Source organism: Dipteris shenzhenensis, chromosome 8, assembly GCF_047967505.1.
Source record: "Dipteris shenzhenensis isolate YYH24624 ecotype China chromosome 8, Dip_SZ_1.0, whole genome shotgun sequence".
Classification (NCBI taxonomy): Eukaryota; Viridiplantae; Streptophyta; class Polypodiopsida; order Gleicheniales; family Dipteridaceae; genus Dipteris; species Dipteris shenzhenensis.
Window position 1 is genome coordinate 28,412,161 of NC_141603.1, and position 22,281 is coordinate 28,434,441.

Here is a 22,281-nt window from a genome sequence, read left to right on the forward strand (position 1 = left end):
TTTGCCCCCCTCGTGTTGTGCCTCACAGCCCCCCACTGCCCTTCCCCACCTGTTTTTTTCTTCACCCACCCCCTCTCCGGTTGTGCCCGCCCCCCTCCTAAGGAGCCCCCCTCTTCTCCCTTTCTCCCGCCATCCCCATCTACCCCCCCCACTCGAGGCTCTGTTTCTTTCTACCTTGGTGGGGTTCTCCCTTCTTTTTCAAGGTTCCTTCCATTTTACCAGTAGGCAAAGCTTCGGTTTCAACACTTCATTGTCGGCATGGTGGCTACAGCCTCGGCACCCGCAGAGTCCACGACCCCGCCTTCGCCCACCAGCCTGTCGATGAAATTTTTAGACGAGGAGATTGCTTCCATCTGGCAGCGCTCGAAGGACCTCAGGAAAATAGCCCTCCTAGGCAAGATTGTGGGCTTTGCCCTCCTCGAGCAGAGCTCAGAGATTTTGGCGTCAGACTAGCCTCTAGCTCGAGGCCTCGTACATCGTCGAGACGGTCCTCTTAGGTAGTGGCATATTTTTTATCTAGCTCCCCTTCAAGGTGGCAGCGGCCGAACTATTGACACGCAGTCCATTTCAGATCAGCACCAAATTAGTCACCGTAGTGCCTTGGTTTCTCAGATTCATAGTGGAGTGATTCAAGGGCATCCGCTCTTGAGATATCAAGCTCCACTTGTGATATGCCAGGGTGACCGTTGTGCATTTATGTCACCAACTTGTTAGCTGCAGATGCGGTTGGTACACCGCCCATGAATAATAGCTGGATGACAACTATCCTTATGTACTCTAGTTAGTGGCTCAGTTAGTATGCCACCTTAGTTACCTCAGTTTGGTTTGAGACCCACATATAGGGTTCACCTATTCCTTTTGTACTTAGAGAGTTCTTTTGGCTTTCACAACGAAGAAGAGGAAAACTATTTTCAGCCTCCACCTTTGTGTGTATTCTCCCATTGTGTATGTGAGAAAGCTACAAGTGAGAGTCCTTCCTTCTCTCCCAGTCTCTTCACATGGTCAGAGCCCGGTTCGTGGTAAGGAGCTCAAGAAAGCAAACCAAGTCCGCGGTGTCTTGGTAAGAGGATCAGTGTTGCTTTCCTTTTCTCAAGTTTGGCAGCAAATCTCTGTAGGTAGCAAAGCCGAAAAGTGCAAGAGTGCATTGTCTTAGATTGAGACGCCCTTTGCGGTGTGGCGAGAGGGTAGTATATGCTGTGGGAAAGCCCATGGTGACACTATGTTTCTGATTCGAGGTCATTTCGGGGCCCATTTTGGTGGCGGAAGTTTTCTGCAGGCACTCTGAAAAGAGCCATGTTTTTGTTGTGCGACCACTGCTCTGCAGATCGGTGAAAAGTTATCACAGAAATTACATCTTATGCCTGTGAGCAGAGATACTGGAAGTGACAGAATCATTCTTATTGCTTATTGATGCAAAATCGTCACTAGGAAGTGATTGTGTGGTCAAATACCACTTTTGTCAGTTTTGCAGATTTGCCCTTATGAGGCAAAAGTTGTGTTACTGTCTCAGATTGAGATGCCCTTCATGGTGTGGCGAGAGGGTAGTATATGCAGCAAGAGAGAGCAAAGCCCATGGTGACATTATGTTTCTGATTTGAGGTCATTTCGGGGCCCATTTTGGTGGCGGAAGTTTTCTATAGGCACTTTGAAAAGAGCCCTCTTTTTGCTATGCGACCACTGCTCTGTAGGTCGATGAAAAGTTGTCGCAAAAATTACATCCTATGCCTGTGAGCAGAGATACTAGAAGTGACAGAATCATTCTTATTGCCTGTTGATGTAAAATCGTCACTAGAAAGTGACTGTGTGGTCAAATACCACTTTCGTTAGTTTTGCAGATTTGCCCTTGTGAGGCAAAAGCTGTGTTTTTTGTAGTGACAGAATATTTTGCAGTGTTCTGTAATGGTGTCTGATGCTCTTTCACAGATTTTGACTAAAAAGCTTGACAAGAATAACTTCCAAGCATGGAAGTTTAGAATGACAAATTTCCTTATGGGAAAAGGCTATTGGGAGCTCATTACTAGAGCTGAACAAGAACCAGCTCTTCCTAATGTTCCCAATCAACAAGAGTTGCAGGAATTTAAAGGCTGGCATGAGAGAGCCAGAAAAGTTATGTACTGGCTGTCTATCAGTATTTCAGATTCTATGATTGTGCATATTCAGGATGCAAGCTTGCCAAAGGAGGTGTGGGATACTTTGGCAAAAATGTATAGCACAAATACACAAGCCAGGAAAATGTAGCTAAAGTAGGAGTTGCATAATGTGCAGAGAGAAAATATGAGCATCAATGACTACCACATGAAGGTGAAGAAGATTGCAGATGCACTTGCTTCCATTGGGTCGCCCATGGAAGATGATTTAGTTTATGTTACCTTGAATGGCCTAGGAAAGGATTATGCATAGTTTCGGACATCCATTGCCGTCCATGAGAATTTTCCTGATTTTGAGGAGTTGATTGCTCTTCTAATTTCTGAAGAGCAAAGAAATGGTGGTGCATCTTCTTAAGGAGGAACTTCAAAAGAACTTGTCTTCTACTCAAATGCTAGAAGAGGTAGAGGCAGAGGTAGAGGAGGCCGATCTGGAGGCCGTGGTAGAAATCAAAATATGCAGCAAACTCAAGAAAACCAGCCCTATGGAGGAGGACGTGGTAACCTTAGAGGTAGGGGCCAAAATGCAAACAACAATGTTGAATGCTACTACTATGGTAAAATGGGTCATATGGCTAAAGACTGCTATAAAAAGCAAAATGACATCATGACTGGAAAATTGCAGCAAGGCAATTATGCATCCTCTAGTAGACAAGGTGATGACAGAAATGAGCATTTGTTTATGGTGCAGCACATGACTAATTCTATGATAAGTGCAGAAGAAAGCAATGATATGTGGTATGTTGACTCAGGTGCATCAAACCACATGACAGGTCATGGAGAATGGATGCAGGATGCAAGGAAAATGGAAAGACTAGCTTGATAGCAAAAGGGAAGAGGAAAGGCAGGATGTTTACATTTGATGCGGACATGCCTGAATTGAGTGCAGCAATGTTTGCACATGGGACCGGTGTAGTTGCAGATATTGATATCTGGCATAAACGCACTGGTCATGTTAATGTATAATGACTTAAATTAATGCAAGCCCACAATATTGTTGCAGGATTGCCTAAGTTCAAGGTTGCAGAAATGCATAAGGTATGTGAAGCTTGTCAATTTGGAAAACATGCAAGGAAACCATTTCCTAGACATGTTCAAGAGAGTAACAGGCCATTGGAATTAATTCACTCTTATGTGTGAACTACTAAAGCTACATCTATTGGAGGCTATCATTATTTTGTCAATTTTATTGATGACTACAACAAAAAAGTTTGGGTGTATTTTATGAAAAAGAAAAGTGAAGTGTTTGGGCATTTCAAAGATTTTAAAGCTATGGTTGAAAAAGAAACAGGCCTGCAAATAAAATGCCTAAGGTCAGATGGAGGGGGAGAGTACCTCTCAAATGAGTTTGCAAGTTTCCTGCAAGAGCATGGCATAAAGTAGCAATATTCATGCAGTCATTACCCATAGCAAAATGGACTTGCAAAAAGGAAAAATAGGCATATTGGAGAGGTATCTCAAGCCATGCTCAATGAAAAAGACCTGTCAGATTATTATTGGGCTGAAGCAGTTGCTACAGTAGTCTACATAATGAACAAGACTCGCACTGCAGTAATACATGGCATGATGCTAGAGGAGATGTATACTAGTAGGAAACCAGATATTTCTCATTTGAAAGTTTTTGGTTGCATTGCCTATGTTCATGTGCTAGATGAGTTGAGATCCAAGTTGGATCCAAAAGTTGAGAAGTGCATCTTTATTGGTTATTCTCTTCAGCAAAAAGGGTATAAATGCTATAACCCTTCTACTCGTAAGTTTACAGTGAGCAGAGAGGTTGTTTATGATGAGATGAGCAACTGGTATAAACCAATAAATGTGATTGATGATGTAGGTGCACAAAATGGTAATGCTCCAAAGAATGTTGAGATATCGAGCTCCACTCGTGATATGCCAGGGTGACCGTTCTGCATTTATGTCACCGACTTGTTAGTCACAGATGCCATTGGTACACTGCCCATGAATAAAAGCTGGATGACATCTATCTTTATGTACTCTAGTTTGTGGCTCAATTAGCATGCCACCTTAGTTAGCTAAGTTTGGTTTGAAACCCACATATAGGGTTCATCTATTCCTTTGTACTTAGAGTTCTTTTGGCTTTCACAACTAACAAGAGGAAAATTGTTTTCAGCCTCCACCTTTGTGTGTATTCCCCCATTGTGTATGTGAGAAAGCTACAAGTGAGACTCCTTCCTTCTCTCCCTATCTCTTCACATGGTATTAGAGCCCAGTTCGTCGTAAGGAGCTCAAGAAAGCAAACAAAGTTCGTAGTGTCTTGGTAAGAGGATCAATGTTGCTTTCCTTTTTCAAGTTTGGGAGCAAATCTCTGCAGGTAGCACAGCCAGAAAATGCAAGAGTGCATTGTCTCAGATTGGGATGCCCTTCACGGTGTGGCGACAGGGCAATTGATTCGAGGCCATTTCGAGGCCTGTTTTGGTGGCGGAAGTTTGCCCTGCTTTTGCTGTGTGACCACTGTTCTGCAAGTCGGTGAAAAGTTGCCACAGAAATTGCATTGTATGCCTGTGCATAGAGATATTGGGAGTAACAAAATCATTCTTATTGCCTGTTGATGCAAAATCGTCACTAGGAAGTGACTGTGTGGTCATATACCACTTTCATCAGTCTTGCAGATTTGCCCATGCGAGGCAGAAGTTGTGTTTTTTGCAGTGACAGAATATTTTGCAGTGTTTTGCAATGGCGTTTGATTCTCTTTTACAGATTGTCACTGAAAAGCTTGACAAGAACCACTTCCAAGCATGGAAGTTTAGAATGATGAATTTTCTTATGGGAAAAGGCTATTGATACTGGTAGGAAACCAGATATTTCTCATTTGAAAATTTTTTGTTGCATTGCCTATGTTCATGTGCGAGATGAGTTGAGATCCAAGTTGGATCCAAAAGCTGAGAAGTGCATGTTTATTGGTTATTCTCTGCAGCAGAAAGGGTATAGATGCTATAACCCTTCTACTCATAAGTTTACAGTGAGCAGAGATGTTGCTTTTAATGAGATGAACAGCTGGTATAAACCAGTAAATGTGATTGATGATGTAGATGCACAAAATGGTAATGCCGCATAGAATTCACAGTAGCAATCACAAAATATTAGTGGACCTGGAGTGTCCTCTAGCAGTGGTTCACATACTTCACCATGGACAAGCAAATTGAGATCCGGAGCATCTCTTCAAAGCAATGCAAATAGTGGTATGCAGGTATCACGAAAAGGAAAAGAGAAAGAAGACCAGCCCATGGTTGATGTGAATGCAACTCACTCTTATGTGGATGGTGAATCCAATGGCTCAGAACAGATCCTTGATGATGAGTTGGGTATTCCTTCTATTATTACACCTGGAGTAAGGAAGACCAGGGATGTTTTGAAAGCACCTAGTAGTGAGCCTATTTTGCACAGGTCTACCAAAGCTAGGTATCCTATGGATAGGCTAAAATATGATGGATTTACAGCCATTCACTGTGCCTATATGGTCAAAGTGATACAGAAACCAAAACCCACTTCTTTTGAGCAATCTATGGGAAAAGAAAAATGAGAAAGCCATGGATGAAGAAATGGATGCCTTGGAAGCAAATGCTACATGGGAATTGGTGCCTTTGCCTAAAGACAAGAATGAAATTGGGTGTTGGGATAAGTATGATCAAGGGCTTGCTCTATGGTGCACGTGTGCATCTAGGGGAGTCACATGTGTGTTTGTGTGTGTTATAAAGGCACATCAAGTGCTATTATGTGTCTAGTGTGTGACCTAAGTGATGATGTAAGCCAAAGACCCCCACATGGGAGGTTCCTTTGATTTAGGCCAGTCCCACTGATGTAGGGACTGATTCCCACTAATGTAGGGGCTGGTTTCCACTTATGTAGGGAAGGTATTACCTTCTCCCCCTTTCTATAAGAGAGAGTCTTCTCTCTCACAATTCATTATAGAGAACTACCATTTTGTTTCTTTGTGCTCTCACACCTCTTTCAAGATGCATCTATTCTATCCTACGGGATTCTACACTTGGTTTAGGTTCTAGATCTAGCCTAGCCTAGCATTAGATGCTCTCTGTAGCCTAAGCCCTAGTTAGGTGCCACATCATCATCTCCTTCCTCACCTCCATCTTCAACCTTCCCTCACCAAAGTCGATTTTGGAAGTGAGATTTCTCTTCAAGCTCGCATTCTCAGCTTCTCATCTTTCACGAGAGTCTTCCCAAGGTTAGGGCGAATCTACAAAACAAAATATACAAGCTATCTCGCCATTTTCGGGGCGGCATTGCCTCAGGAAGCTGCATCGACCTTCTTCCTAGTTCTCATTGTGGAGAGCAACATTGTCAAATTCCTTCCAGAGGGAGCTGGGTGAAATCACTACCTTGTTGCTCATCAAGTCTGACCTCATTTGGAGCAAGATTCGGGTCAATTGCATCAAAAAAACAGTCCGTGGTTCTTCTACAATGCTGGCCGATGTGCTTATCATTTGCGTGATTCCTCTCTGAGGGTGAATGGAGTTAGGTAGAACAGAATGTGTGTGTAGAGTAGCGGCAAAGCTCCGCTTGTACTTGCATAAGGCTAGATATAATCCCTCTTAGAAATCCAACTTGCATGTTCTACATGCAAGTTGTACATACAACTTCTACATGCAACTCCTACATGCGACTTGTACATGCGAGATCTACATGCGAGTTGTACATATGACTTCTACATGCAACTCCTACATGCGACTTGTACTTGTACATGCAAGTTCTACATACAACTTGTACATGCACGTTCTACATGCGAGTTCTACATGCAAGTTCTACATGTAGAGAGAGAATGTGTTACACTTTCTACATGCAGAGAGAGAAGCTATCCAACTTGTATAAATACCCCATAATGGAATGACTCTTTGGGGCATTGTATTGAGTTATATTTTGGTATTCCAAGCAATTGTCTCAAGTGTCTTTTCCTTCCTCCCCACTACAAAATCCCTCTGAGTTTCAGCCTCTACATGACAATTTGGAGTAGATTTTCAAGCTGCCTCTTTGGCCATGAAAGCTTGACTATGCTAGTCTAAGTTTGACTTTGAGCAATCAAAGTTTGACTAGTAGTTTGACCAAGACTTATTTTCAAGTTGCTATGCTCATTTTCTAGCATGTTCTTGGTCATTTTTGCTTGGACATCTTGCATAAATGTTGTTCTGACTAATTGCCTCATGCTTTGACATTTACTTAAGTCACATAGAGAAATCCAAGTCAAAGTATTCAAGTTGTCAATCTTTGAAGGATTATTTTTTATTGCTCATATTTCACTTGTAAAGCACTAGACATTGCCCTCAGGTAAGACCTTGCCATGGAAGCTAAGACCTTTTCTGATAAGTTTGATGGAACTAGTTTCCATACTTGGCAAACAAAAGCTAAGTTTATGGAGATATGGTATGTTGTGAATGGAAAGAGAAAGAAGTCTACAAAAGAAGAAGCTAATTGGTTGATCAAAGACAAGAAGGGCTACTTCAACAACAAAGCAAATATGGCTGAAGGAGGAACTCCATCAGCAAATGAAGAAAATAAAGACTATGCTTTTTAAGCACTTTGTCTTTTGAATTTTTGTTTATCATCACTTGGTCACATTTTGAGGCTCTCTGCCTGGAGTAGTACTCCAAAAAGAATATCATATGTTATGTCTTTTGTAAATCACCTCTGCTCACCATATGATGTAGACCATGTGATATGTGTTTTGTCTATCCCATTTCTGTAAACCTCACACCCCTGGGAACCCTTGCTAGCATGAGATCCTAGCCATAGATTTATCCTTGACCACCATGAGATGGCATGAGAAACTATCAGACTAGATGTATCCTTGACACTGCAAGAGGCAACCCCTTGAGGAGGGGGATGTTGGGATAAGTATGATCAAGGGCTTGCTCTATGGTGCATGTGTGCATCTAGGGGAGTCACATGTGTGTTTCTGTGTGTCTCAAAGCACATCAAGTGCTATGATGTGTCTAGTGTGTGACATAAGTGGTGATATAAGCCAAAGACCCCCACATGGGAGGTTCCTTTGATTTAGGCCAGTCCCACTGATGTAGGGACTAATTCCCACTAATGTAGGGGCTGATTGCAATTTATGTAGGGAAGGTATTACCTTCTCCCCCTTTCTATAAGAGAGAGTCCTCTCTCTCACAATTCATAATAGAGAACTACCATTTTGTTTCATTGTGCTCTCACACCTCTTTCAAGATGCATCTATTCTATCCTATGGGATTCTACATTGGCTGCAAGTGGGTTTATAAGGTGAAGCACAATGTAGATGGTTCTGTGAATAGATACAAGGCAAGATTAGTTGTCAAGGGGTATGCACAGACATATGGCATTGATTATGAAGAAACATTCAGTCCGGTTGCAAGGATGGCAACCGTAAGAGCAGTCATTGCTATGGCTGCATCAAAGGGATGGTCTTTACATCAGATCGATGTAAAGAATGCTTTCTTGCATGGTTATTTGCAAGAATAGGTCTATATGGAGTAGCCACCAGGTTATGTTCATGCTGTTCATCCTGAGTTTGTTTGCAGGTTGAAGAAAGCCTTGTATGGCTTGAAGCAGGCACCTAGAGCATGGTCTGACAAGATAGGACAGTATCTTGTCACTATTGGCTTTCAGATTTCCAAGGCTGATTTCTCACTTTATGTGAGAAAAACAGAGAAAGGTATTATGCTGCTTGTCATTTATGTCGATGATTTGATCATCATAGTGATAGTGATGAAGATATCCTTCATGTGAAAATGCTATTGAAGCAGAAGTTTAAGATGAAGGATTTGGGAGAGCTGCGTTACTTCTTGGGCATTGAGGTGATTAGATCCACAAGTGGGATATGGCTCTTGCAGAGGTAGTATGGATTGGACATGCTGTACAAATATGGGATAACAGGCTGTAAGCCTATTTTAGTTCCTTTAGAGCAGAATGTGAAGCTGAGTGCAGATGTAGGTGAGCTTCTGGAAGACCCTACTATGTACAGACGCATAGTAGGAAGTTTGATTTATATGACTATTACCAAGCCAGATTTGATCTATGTTGTTGGGTTGGTAAGTCAGTTTATGCAGGCTCTAAGGAAACCGCATTTGGATGCGGTTGGATGCATACTGAGGTATGTGAAGTCCACATTGTAGTATGGACTATTTTATGAGACTGGGGTCCAGATACAGATGCATGGATACACTAATGATGATTGGGCTAGTTTCCACTGGCGATCCAATGGAAGCAAGTGCATCGGCAATCTTCTTCACCTTCATGTGGTAGTCATTGATGCTCATATTTTCTCTCTGCACATTATGCAACTCCTGCTTGAGCTGCATTTTCCTGGCTTGCATATTTGTGCTATACATTTTTGTCAAGGTATCCCATGCCTCCTTCAGCATGCTTGCATCTTGAATATGCACAATCATATAATCTGAAATACTGATAGACAGCTAGTACATAACTTTTCTGGCTCTCTCATGCCATCCTTTAAATGCTTGCAACTCTTGTTGATTGGGAACGTTAGGAAGAACTAGTTCTTATTTAGCTCTAGTAATGAACTCCCAATAGCCTTTTCCCTTAAGGAAATTCATCATTCTAAACTTCCATGCTTGAAAGTTGTTCTTGTCAAGCTTTTCAATGACTATCTGTGAAAGAGCATCAAACACCATTCCAGAACATTGCAAAAATATTATGTCACTGCAAAAAACAAAACTTTTGCCTCACAAGGGCAAATCTGCAAAACTTACAAAAGTGGTATTTGACCACACAGTCACTTCCTAGTGACGATTTTGTATCGACATGCAATAAGAATGATTCTATCACTTTCAATATCTCTGTGCATAGGCATAGGATGCAATCTCTATGGCAACTTTTCATCGACCTGGAGAATAGTGGTTGCACAACAAAAACAAGGCCCTTTTCTGAGTGCCTATAGAAATCTTTTGCCACCAAAACGGGCCTCGAAATGGCCTAGAATAAAAAAAATAATATCACTATGGGCTTTGTCCTTTTGCGCAGCATATACTGCCTCTTGCCACACCACAAAGGGCATCCTAATCTAAGACAGCACACTCTTGCACTTTTCAACTCTACTACCTGCAGAGATTTGCTCCCAAACTCGAAAAGGGAAAGCAACATTGATCCTCTTACCAAGAAACCACGAACTTGGTTTGCTTTCTTGAGCTCCTTACCACGAACCAAGCTCTGATACCATGTGAAAAGAGTGGGAGAGACTCACATACAATGGGGGAATACACACAACGATGGAGGCTAAAAACAGTTTTCCTTTTCTTAGTTGTGAAAGCCAAAAGAACTCTCTCTAAGTACAAAAGGAATAGGTGAACCCTATATGTGGGTCTCAAACCAAACTTAGCTAGCTAAGGTGGCATACTAATCGAGCCACTAACTAGAGTACATAAAGATAGCTGTCATCCGGCTATTATTCATGGGCGGTGTACCAACCGCATCTGCAGCTAACAAGTCAATATGACATAAATGCACAACGGTCACCCTGGCATATGGAGCTCGATATCTCATTAGCCCTTGCAACCAGCCAAAACCTTCTATCATGTAGGGGAAGTCCCTTACGGTATTCAGCTTATAGAGTTCTAGAAAACTGTCATCATGCCCAAAAAGATGGGACTCCTCAAAAATACAGCACCACCCATGAAAATTAAGAATGATGGGGTCGGAGGGTAATAGAAAGATTTCATTGGGATTTTTTAATGTAAGGTCACCCTTAAAAAAGGCCACTACTAGCATGGGATAAGTGTGTGGAGAATTCTTATCTAGCACTATCTGGAAGGTGTGTGGGGGAAGTTCTTCCATGAGATTGATGTAGTCTTGAACAGAAGAATATACAAGTGCAGAATAGAAAAAATTGAATGTACCATCGACTAACCTTGGATCAAGTGCGTGCAATGTGATGCATAGGGTGGTTGTGCAGAGCCGCTCAAACTCCCCCTCTTGGCATGTGTCCACCTATGGCTAGAGCATTGGTCTCTACATGAATGTCAACATCTGTGACCTATAAGAATGTCCATCACATTCCAACTGGTGTTGTTGAAGATCATTGATGATCTTATTATCCTTGTCATGCATTGCCATGTGTTCTAGTTCCTTACTGAGGAGCTTTTGGTCTTTTTCTACTCGGAGTTATTCTAGGCAGCTAGCAGAGGATATTGTCAGAGCTTGTAAATTTTCTTCGAGCTATTGGATCCTTGCTCGAGCGGCTGTCAATTCATTTTGAAGAGCAGTAACCTATGATTGGGCTTAGTATGCTTCTTCGTGGGCTAATGTCAATCTTGCAATCATTTCCTTTTGTAGATCTTCTACCATCAACTGGTCCATTTCAGCCATGTAAATCTTTGACTGATACCGATGTGAACTGTGCAGGTGCTGGTGGGTGGCGAGGTTCTTTTGTTGTGCCAAATGATCCTGTTTTCTTAGCAACAGGTTTTTCATTTGATAGGTCAGCATGTTGACAACATCAACAAACTGAAATTCCATGTCGTGGACTGCCTCTTCATTAGCTTGGACTACTTGTAGGTAATTGTCGACAGAGTCAAATGTTGGTCCAAATAAAAAATGTACTACTTCCCCATATGGAAAGGTAAAGGAAGGGAGAGAAGGCATGGTCTTTTGAGTAGTAGAAAAATGACCTACACTGGTGGTGGCTGTGTCAGTCGTCGGTTGGGATTGAACATCAGGAATATCTGGCATGAAGTCAAAATCTATAAGTGGATGCATAGACTAGGATACTTTCTCAACTCGACTTATAGGGTGCGATGGATCTTCAAACTGTGGCTGCTTTTGGAGGGAGGGCATATCATCTTTATCTATATGGTGTTCCTGCAACACCTGTCACCAAATTTTGGAGCCTACATCCTGTAGTTCCTATTTTGAGTCTGGTAGCCATCCTCTCAATTTGGTGGAAGGCAGACCCATGTGCAAAGGTTGATCTCGACTGGAACTCGAGATGGTGGAAGCTGATGGGTACCGAATGTCTTGCCTGCTGCACCATGTGAAGAGAGTGGGAGAGAAGGAAGGAGGCTCACTTACGGCTTTCTCACATACACAATGGGGGGATACACACAAAGGTGGAGGCTGAAAAAAATTATCCTCTTCTTAGTTGTGAAAGCCAAAAGAACTCTTGTACAAAAGGATAGAGGAACCCTATATGTGGGTCTCAAACCAAACTCAGCTAACTAAGGTGGCATACTAACTGAGCCACTAACTAGAGTACATAAAGATAGCTATCATCCAGTTATTATTCATGGGTGGCGTACCAACCGCATCTGTAGCTAACAAGTCGGTGACATAAATGCACAATGGTCACCCTCGCATATCACGAGTGGTCAAAGTGATACAGGAACCAGAACCCACTTCTTTTGAGCAAGCCATGGGAAAAGAAAAATGGGAGAAAGCCATGGCTGAAGAAATGGATGCCATAAAAGCAAATGCTACATGGTAATTGGTGCCTTTGCCTAAAGACAAGAATGCAATTGGCTACAAGTGGGTTTATAAGGTGAAGCACAATGCAGATGGTTCTGTGAACAGATACAAGGCAAGATTAGTTATCAAGGGGTATGCACAGACATATGCCATTGATTATGAAGAAACATTCAATCCGGTTACAAGGATGGCAACCATAAGAGTAGTCATTGCTATGGCTACATCAAAGGGATGGTCTTTACACCAGATGGATGTAAAGAATGCTTTCTTGCATGGTGATTTGCAAGAAGAGGTCTATATGGAGCAGCCACCAGGTTATGTTCATGTTGTTCATCCTGAGTTTATTTACATGTTGAAGAAAGACTTGTATGGCTTGAAACAAGAACCTAGAGCATGGTCTGACAAGATAAGACAGTATCTTGTCACTATTGGCTTTCAGATTTCCAAGGCAGATTTCTCACTTTATGTGAGAAAAAGAGAGAAAGGTATTATGCTACTTATCATTTATGTTGATGATTTGATCATCACAGGTGACAGTGATGAAGATATCCTTCATGTGAAAATGCTATTGAAGCAGAAGTTTGAGATGAAGGATTTGGGAGAGCTGTGTTACATCTTCGGCATTGAGGTGATTAGATCCACAAGTGGGATATGGCTCTTGCAAAGGTAGTATGGATTGGCCATGCTGACCAAATATGGGATGACAGGCTGTAAGCCTATTTCAGTTCCTTTGGAGCAAAATGTGAAGCTGAGCGCAGATGCAGGTGAGCTTCTGGAAGACCCTACTATGTACAGACGCATAGTAGGAAGTTTGATTTATATGACTATTACCAGGCCAGATATGAGCTATGTTGTTGGATTGGTAAGTCAGTTTATGCAGGCTCCAAGGAAATCGCATTTGGATGCGGCCAGATGCATACTGAGGTATGTGAAGTCCACATTGCAGTATGGACTATTTTATGAGACTCGCGTTTAGATACAGTTGCATGGATACACTGATGCTGATTGGGCTGGTAGTATTTTTGATAGAGGATCTACCAGTGGATATGTGTTCTCTTTTGGGAGTGCTGCAGTCACTTGGAGCAGCAAGAAACAGCCTACAATTGCCTTGTCGAGCACAGAGGCTAAGTACAGGGGTGCAACAATGGCTGCATGTGAGGTAGCTTGGTTGCATAAGCTACTTTATGATATGCATCAGTCTACAGATGGGCCAGTTGTAATTTATCGTGACAACATGAGCAGCATACACTTGGCAAATAACCCAATCTATCATGCTAGAACAAAGCACATTGAGGTACATTATCGCTATGTGCGGGAGAAGGTTTTACCAGGTCTCATTGATCTAGTTTATGTCAGCACAGAGGATCAGGTGGCTGACATATTCACAAAGGCATTGGGCGTAGAGAAGCTGTGCAAGTTCAGAGACCTGATTGGTGTGCAGGAATTGGGATTGAGCTCGAGGGGAGTGTTGAGATATCGAGCTCCACTTGTGATATGCCAGGGTGACCGTTGTGCATTTATGTGACCGACTTGTTAGCTGCAGATGCGGTTGGTACACCGCCCATGAATAATAGCTGGATGACAGCTATCTTTATGTACTCTAGTTCTTGGCTCAGTTAGTATGCCACCTTAGTTAGCTGAGTTTGGTTTGAGACCCACATATAGGGTTCATCTATCCTTTTGTACCTAGAGTTCTTTTGGCTTTCATAAGTAAGAAGAGGAAAACTGTTTTCAGCCTCCACCTTTGTGTGTATTCCCCCATTGTCTATGTGAGAAAGCCGCAAGTGAGACTCCTTCCTTCTCTCCCACTCTCTTCACAAATGTATCTAAAATAAATGTAATGGGTAAGGCATGCATGAAATAGCTTAGAACTACTCTCTAGAGACCAAGGAAGATATCTAGAAGGGAGTAGACGTAAGAAAACTTCTCCTGGACGAGCTAGAAACTCTGAAGAGGCAAATTATAATGGCTCACTATTTTTTGCAAGTTGTCTATTCTAAGCATAATGAACTCGAGTCCTTATATTGTAAATTTATAGATAACGATCTCATGAATTTTGTAACTTATTCTACTCATGTGAAGTGCGTTGATTGTGCTATCTCATAGTTGGATAGTTACACTTTATAACTACATAATTTCTTTAGATACGTTAGAATACCAAAGTCTTAGTGGGGAAACTACCCAAAGGGGTTTTTACATAAAACAAATAATGCTTAAAGAGGGTTGTCGTGTTGATCTATTTTGTTCCAAATGGATGTATTTTGTTTACAGATAGCAACAAAACATTGCAAGTAAAGCTAGAGATGCGTATGTGGTTGAAATATAAAAGTCACAACTCATACATCGTAATCATACTACACAAGGATTTTAAAGTAAATTAACATTTGCAACCATTTCATATCCAAGCTACAATGACATTGAAAGCTAAATAAATGACTAAGTGTCAAGATCTAGATAATTACAATGAACAATTTAAAGTACAACACCTAAAGTCAAAGAAACGACTAAGTGTTTAATATTAGACTATTATATTTTATGACATTTCATTTCTATTTAGATTGTGAAATAGAAAAGAGAGGTAAACACTGTGGAAGTCAAGTTGTAAAAGGAAAGACTATAATTAGCTTGTTGGACTATTTGAACTCGACAATCAAAACTTTCTATGCAATGTATTCGAAGGATATTCATTACCCTTGAAGCATTTTGTGCTTCGTATACTTTATAAATGCTAGCTATTTCATGTCTTTTTAGATTTGTGAAATAGAAAAAAGAGGTAGATTTTGGTATTATTAGTTTTAAATGTTGGCTATTTCATGTCTTTTTAGATTGTGAAATAGAAAGAGAGGTAGCTTCTGATATTATTAGTTTCTAACATATTTGGGAACAATGAAAGTTTTCAAAATGCTCCGTAATATTTTGCCAAATTTTGGATCAGAAATTATAATAAAAGTTAAAATTCACCAATGGTTTCAAACTTTTAAAAATAATATATGGAAAATTTTGCTAATATATTATAATACTATATTACTATACCTTCAATAAAAACATCCCTGATGTACTTTTACGAGCAAAGTGCCCCCTTTCCTTGAAAGCAAAATAGGTATCTATAAAAGAACTAAAATGCACCAGTTGGGTCTGAACAACGCATTCAAGAGCTGAACATCTAGATGATCAAGAATCTCTTGTGCATAATAAAGCCAAACCCTTCTGGTACCAAAGGGAGTTGTCATAGAAGGATGGATAGGAGCTACCCCAAGGCACAAGAAAGGTATTTCAATACATCCCCTGATTGCTTGGGGAGATTCAAAACAACCACCCATATGGGACATCAACTAAAGGATGGGTGCAATGAAATATCCAAGGACCAACACAATTGCCCTGATAATCATGAGGGCACCAATTCATTGCAGATCACTTCAGAGACACATCCTAATAAAAAAGGCCTCTTACCCAAGAATCAAGCTTCATAACCATTTTAAGAAAGTTCACGGTCATGCTCTAGTAGCTTTCCTAGGTCATCAAAGGAAGGCACTCACCTAGTGAAGAAAAGCTAGACTCCCTTGCTCACCAACTTCCCTAACTTGACCTTCTCCATCGAGAACTCAGAGTAGATGGAGTGCTAGCTTCTTGTAAGGGGGTGCACCTCTTACAATCCACTTCCCATTCTTTTTAAAAATTTCTTGCATGCAATTATAGTGTACTTGGCTCCTTGTCAGACACTTCCAAATAATGTCCACATAAGATGTAATTAGCCATGTCTACATCAAATAAATAAATATATAAAATAAAACTATGTCTGCATTGGAGAACTCTCACACCTCCAATACACCCGAGGAGTTCACTAACTAGTATGTAAGGTAGCATGTGATTTCAACAAAAGAGGTTTTATTTTATTGTAGAGTTACAAAAAATATACATACATAAGGGATATACGAAATGCACATGATGTAAAACCCCTTTTGTTGAATGCACATGATGTAAGAGAGCTTCACATACTGGATGCTCTAGAATAATACAAGCTCACCTTGGTCACTCTCTTCAAGTCAATCAGACATTAGACTTGCACCTTGATCATTGAATCAACTCTAATCTCAGGGTCTCTTGGCCTTCACTCTGAAAATCCAAGCGGCGTTTAGCTTTCCAGGGGGCTAACCCCACCTGAAATAAATTTATTCTATGTGTTCATGCTTGAACATTTTTAAGTATCTATAGACTATCGATCCAATATATTATAGGTAGCTATTCAAAGCAATAATTTAGGCATTGGAAAACATAGAGTACTTTTTACTAGTGAGTTAGTGGAGGCAAAGTTCCAATGATCTTGAAGAGGAGATTCTAAATAGTAGTGTGACTATGCACTAGTCATCATCAAAGAACAAGTACCTGAAAGGCCTGACCATGATGATCACAAGAGAAAAAGGGAAAGATTTCATTCATAAATTTGGATAACTACTCGGATCCTCCCCAAAAAGACAAACTCAATGATGGTCATCCATGAAAATGACTCAAGAATCTACATCAATGTATTTCAAAAATCAAGATTTTGACATTCCCCCAACTCCTACATCATAGGACAAGTTTGTGTCTTGCCTACCTTGTCCCCTATAGCCATAGTTGGAGACAAAGTAGGACCCTCCTCAATGGAGCTCTCAAGAGCCACCTATTAGTCCCCCTAAGCTTGAAGGCACAAAATTTTTGTGGCTTCTTTCTATTTTGGTCCAATCTCCTAGTGCCAAGGGGAAGAGACTTGACATGTGTAGAGCATCCAAAGAATTTGAAAATCAAAGGCAAGGGTTCCCATCAATAGTGATAAGAGATCCCCAAATCCAACTGGAGTGATTCAAACAAAGACTAAGATCCCAAAGGTCTCTTAAAGGATATCAAAGGAGCAGCAAGATGCTATGAGATGGAGAGTGGACAATTCATATGATGGAGGGTAATCTCTTAGGAGAATTCAGATCATTAGCCTAAAAGTGTGACATGTTCCTCGTTTAGAGGAGGATAAGCTAGCAAGCGCTAGATTCAGATTTGGAGAAGCTAGGGAGGCCTACGCCTTCCTCAATACACAGGCATGCTAAGCCTCAAATGTGGTTGAGCATCATCGACAACATGGTACAAGCTATAAGGATTGCTACATGTAAGATCAAGATAAGGTTCATACACTAGAGGAGAAACTCTAGTATATGGATTTTTAACTCAGTGCCTTGGAGGACATTCTAAACGATATCAAGAAGGAGTTTTGCTCTAAATTGAAGCAAACAACATAAAGCTCCTTGATTGTAGGAAAGCACTATGAGAGTCCAAGGACAAGAACCATGACATTGAGGAAATTGTTATCAATTTGTATAGCAATCAAACAAAGAGTACTAGGTAGCAAATGTAAAGTTGCTGATTGAAAGAAAGAAAGTAGCCATCTTGATCAAATAGTTGTGATAGGAAAGGTAGGTGCGACCACAACCTTAGGCATAGCTCAACACAATTCACACAAAAAGGGATGAACAAAGGTTCACGATGGACTCTCTTAAGAAGATGTCACACTGAGTCCAATCCAACACCTTGTTGAGGATAGTATATTTTGAGGTGTAAATAGGACCTTAGTTTTGGTTCTCTTCCCCCTAAAATGTTCTTCAAAATGATTTGATTGGAACATCCTCGAGTGTGGTGATTGAGTTACAAGTCCCTGCATGCAAGATTCAAACTGGTAAGTGAGATAAATTGATGGTATAGATTCTAATAATTAGGATTTGTGTGGATGATTTTGTATAGGAGCTTGATTCTATAAGATGATGTGAAAGACATATTGATGATGGAGAGAGGCTCAAATGTTCTCTCATTCCCCACCTTGTGCTCGGCACTAGCAATATCCACATATTATATAATACAAATGGGATTGCACAAAAGGAGGTTTAAATTCTCTCATCTTTCAGCTTTTTTCTTTGTTTGATCTTATGTGTTGTTTTATAGTTTTTGGTTGTTGAGAAATTTGAATTACATAAGCGATAGAGGAAAGTGAAATTTAAATGCTAATGAACTAAGGTGATTTCACTATCAAAGTTCTTGGAAGGTATAATAATGCATAGAGTCAAGTTCAAATACATCCATGAGAATACTCTTTCATCTTGTGGCTTTAACTTGAATCTATTGATTGATTGACATTGGAGAGTGTTTGAGATAGGTGATCCATGGGGGTGTTCATCATAACAATCATTCGGGAACCTCACATGCATTGAGGAAAGGAGTTTTTCTCATTTTGATAGTTCAACAATAATTTGAAATCAACATGTGTCAAACTTTTCCAACAATTATGCTTACTATTTCATAAACATAGCTAGATTGTCACTCACTCTCTCAAGATCCAAAAGATGTTCAATTTGGGAAAGGATTTGGCCTAAACAATCATTACAAACAACCTATGAGTTCGTGAAAAGCTCAGAAATACCCTTTCTTGGATCCACTTCACAGGCATATGCATGTGCGAGTTTTCAACTATCATCAATATAGGGAACCTCAAAGTCAATTCGCATTGCTTTTCTAGAGCCCTTTTATGTAATACAAGTCTATGTATTATGTTGCATTAGGGTCTCCCCATTGCATGGACCTTTAAGAAATGGATTATGATGAACACAATAGATTTAGTGCCCACCATGGAATTGTTTCTTCCTAAAACCCCCGCAGGCAAACTTGAGCTCAAGGTTACATTTGCATTTGTTGGAACTCCATCGTTTGTATCTAGTGACATTGATCCATATATTTGTCAAGCCAAACGAGATCCCATTTTTGTTGAGTGAACTCCTTCATCGTGTTAACCTTTTGGACATGCAACCACTTCTTCACAATGTTGGTTACTATGCTAGATTTATATCACCAACTGCTACTACTGTTGGTATTGTCATCATATCTTTGCATCTTCTTCATGACCAATCCTATAACCCTTATGTCTTTTCCTTTCTATCACCTTCCAATTGCAACCTTTTTTACTACAGCCTATAGCCTTGCCTTCACACTTTGGGGTAGTTTATGCTATTCTATTCTTCTCTACAACTTGCGTTGTCAAAGCTTTCTCCTTTGCTAATTCTTCCTTCTTCATTTGCAGCTTCAACAATGTCAATAAGTCATCATGTGATAATTTGGGATTCGGAGAATGTTGTGAATGAATCTACCTTCACATTGGCATTCTCAATCGCCACGTGGTTGGGGTCCTCACAATGGTGATCCCCTCAAAGCCATATTCAGCTAAGTCCAAGAAATATTGAGGCTCCTCATCCACATACATAGCCAAGTCCTTCTCTACACTCTTTGTCCTCATAATGTGGAATGGAAGATTGTACTAATGAAAGCATATGTGATTCATCTACTTCCTTGTCTTGTGCCATTTTCTTTTCATGTCCAAATTATAATAAAGGAGAAAAAACGAGGGGGGGGGGAGGGGTTAGAAAGAGACTTAAGAAATTTTAGAGAAAATTAGGAAATTAGGAAAGATTAGAAATAATACTTAGTAGAGGGGACGAATAGGTAAAATAGGGGGGTTTTGGAGAAAGAGAAAGAGGGGGTTTTGGGGAGAGAAATGAAGAGACAATCGAGAGAGAGAGAGAGAGAGAGAGAGAGAGAGAGAGAGAGAGAGAGATTAGGAAAAATAAGGGAGATTGAGAAAAAATATGGAGAAAATTAGAGATAAATTAAGGGGAAAATAAGGGAGTTTGAGGGAAAAGAAATTAGGGAAATTAAGGGAAAATATAGAAAAAGATTAAGGAAAAAATTAGGGGAATCTAGGGGGAGATTAGGGCAAGGTAACATAAAATTTAGGGAAATTAAGATAAATTATAGTAAGGAAGAAATTAAGGGAAATTAATAAAAGGAAGAGACATGAGAAATCTAAGGAAAAAAGAAAAATTAAGAGACTAAGTGGAAGCAAGAGAAAAAGGAGAATAGTTTGTGTGTGAAAAACTAGGTAGAAAAATAAGGAAAATAAACAATTGAAAATAAGAAATAATTACAAAATGAAGGGAAAAAAATAAAGAAAGATTAGGAGAATTAGGAAAATTAGGAAAAAAGGTTAGTTAAAATTTAGGAGAAATTTTAAAATTTTTAATTGGAAAATTAGGCAAAAAATAGAAAAAATTAAATAGTACAAAATTAGAGGAAAGTGGTTACGCTAGGGAGTGAAAATATGATTATGAAAAATTAGGAGAAAACTATGAAAAGTTAAGAAATAATTAGGAGGAATGTAATGAGCTAGAGTAGGGGGAAAGGGAGGGGATAAGTTTGGAGAGAGAGAGGGTTTTAACGGAAATTAGGTAAAAGAGGAGGACGAAGAGTAGAGAGAGTTGGGGGGGAATAATTGAGAGGGAGAGGTAGTTTAAAAAGGGTTGTCAAAGAATTATAGATGACACTATTAAAGGAAAATCTGACTCATCTACTCAAGTTTGTTGCCATTTGCTTCTCATCTTACTTTGCGATGCTTGTTATGGTTGCGACTTCTGAAGTGCAGTTCCCTTCTATGGCATGTCTATAATGGGTTTGTATACTCTCTCACAAATTGTGCAAGGGACTTATATACTCTCACTAATTGTGCACATCGTAACTATTAAGTGCAAAAGCTTGGATTGCTGAAGAGAGAGAGATCTTCGTTTTGTTGGGCCTCAGCAATCATCTATACCTCTGTTGTTTTCCTCTTTCAAGAGGGCATGTTGAGACCCCACCGAAGGGCTATACTAAAGCTACAAGACTATCCATGGCTGAGGCTATGTTGGAGAGGATATTTGACAATTGTCTCCATGAGAAGGGGGATTGTGTAGAGACTATGGGATTTACCACTGAAGAGACTATTGTGACTACTACTGCTTAAGTTGTTAAAGGGAAACCAAACACTTTTAAAAATGGGCGATCATGCTCTAAACTTGGTTGAGACAAGTAGCCATAACTTCATGAATTTTTTATTTAGATGCAAGTAACTTCACTAAATGGTGCAAAAAACATAATAATTATCTAAACCATGTCTCATCATTTGACTTGATATGCTAGATGATCCCATTTGGATTTGTCAATCAAAAGATAAAGGTTATCACAATTTGGCTATTTTTGGTGATCAACATAGATTTTTCACCAAACAAAAGAATGCCAGTCACCGAAGATCAATATAGAGTTTTTTTTAATTTAAAGAATGACATGGACACCCAACTTTTCGTCCCAAACCTCCAAAATTTGCCTTTTAGAAAATGCTCTATGATTCTAGCACAAATGCAATGATTGTCAATGATCCTCTTCAGGCACATCGCATAGATTTAAAAGTACATTTCTATTGTTTATGCATACTTGCTATGCACGTACATTTCTATTGTTTATGCATACTTGCTATGCACAAATTCACATGGAGCTTCCATCTCAAAAGATTAACAAAGATCCCATCACCGAATGTCCATTCTTGGTTGATTCTGTCTAGCGAACCATCAACATCATGGTTGTAGAGCCTCTCTCTACTCCCACGATAAGCCACATGGTGCTTTCGTGCATTGCGATTTGTTGTGCCTCCATTTTGTGTACTGACAGACAACCTGTGCATATGTGAAAGATAAGGACTTCATAAAGCTAGAACTACTTAAACCAAAAATTAAAATTTTATTTATTTGTTTTGTTTTAATAAACCTCCTGAAAGGCTTCCTAAATAGTTCAGATCACCTGAAATTTTGAGAGATCAAGGATAGAGTCAAAATCT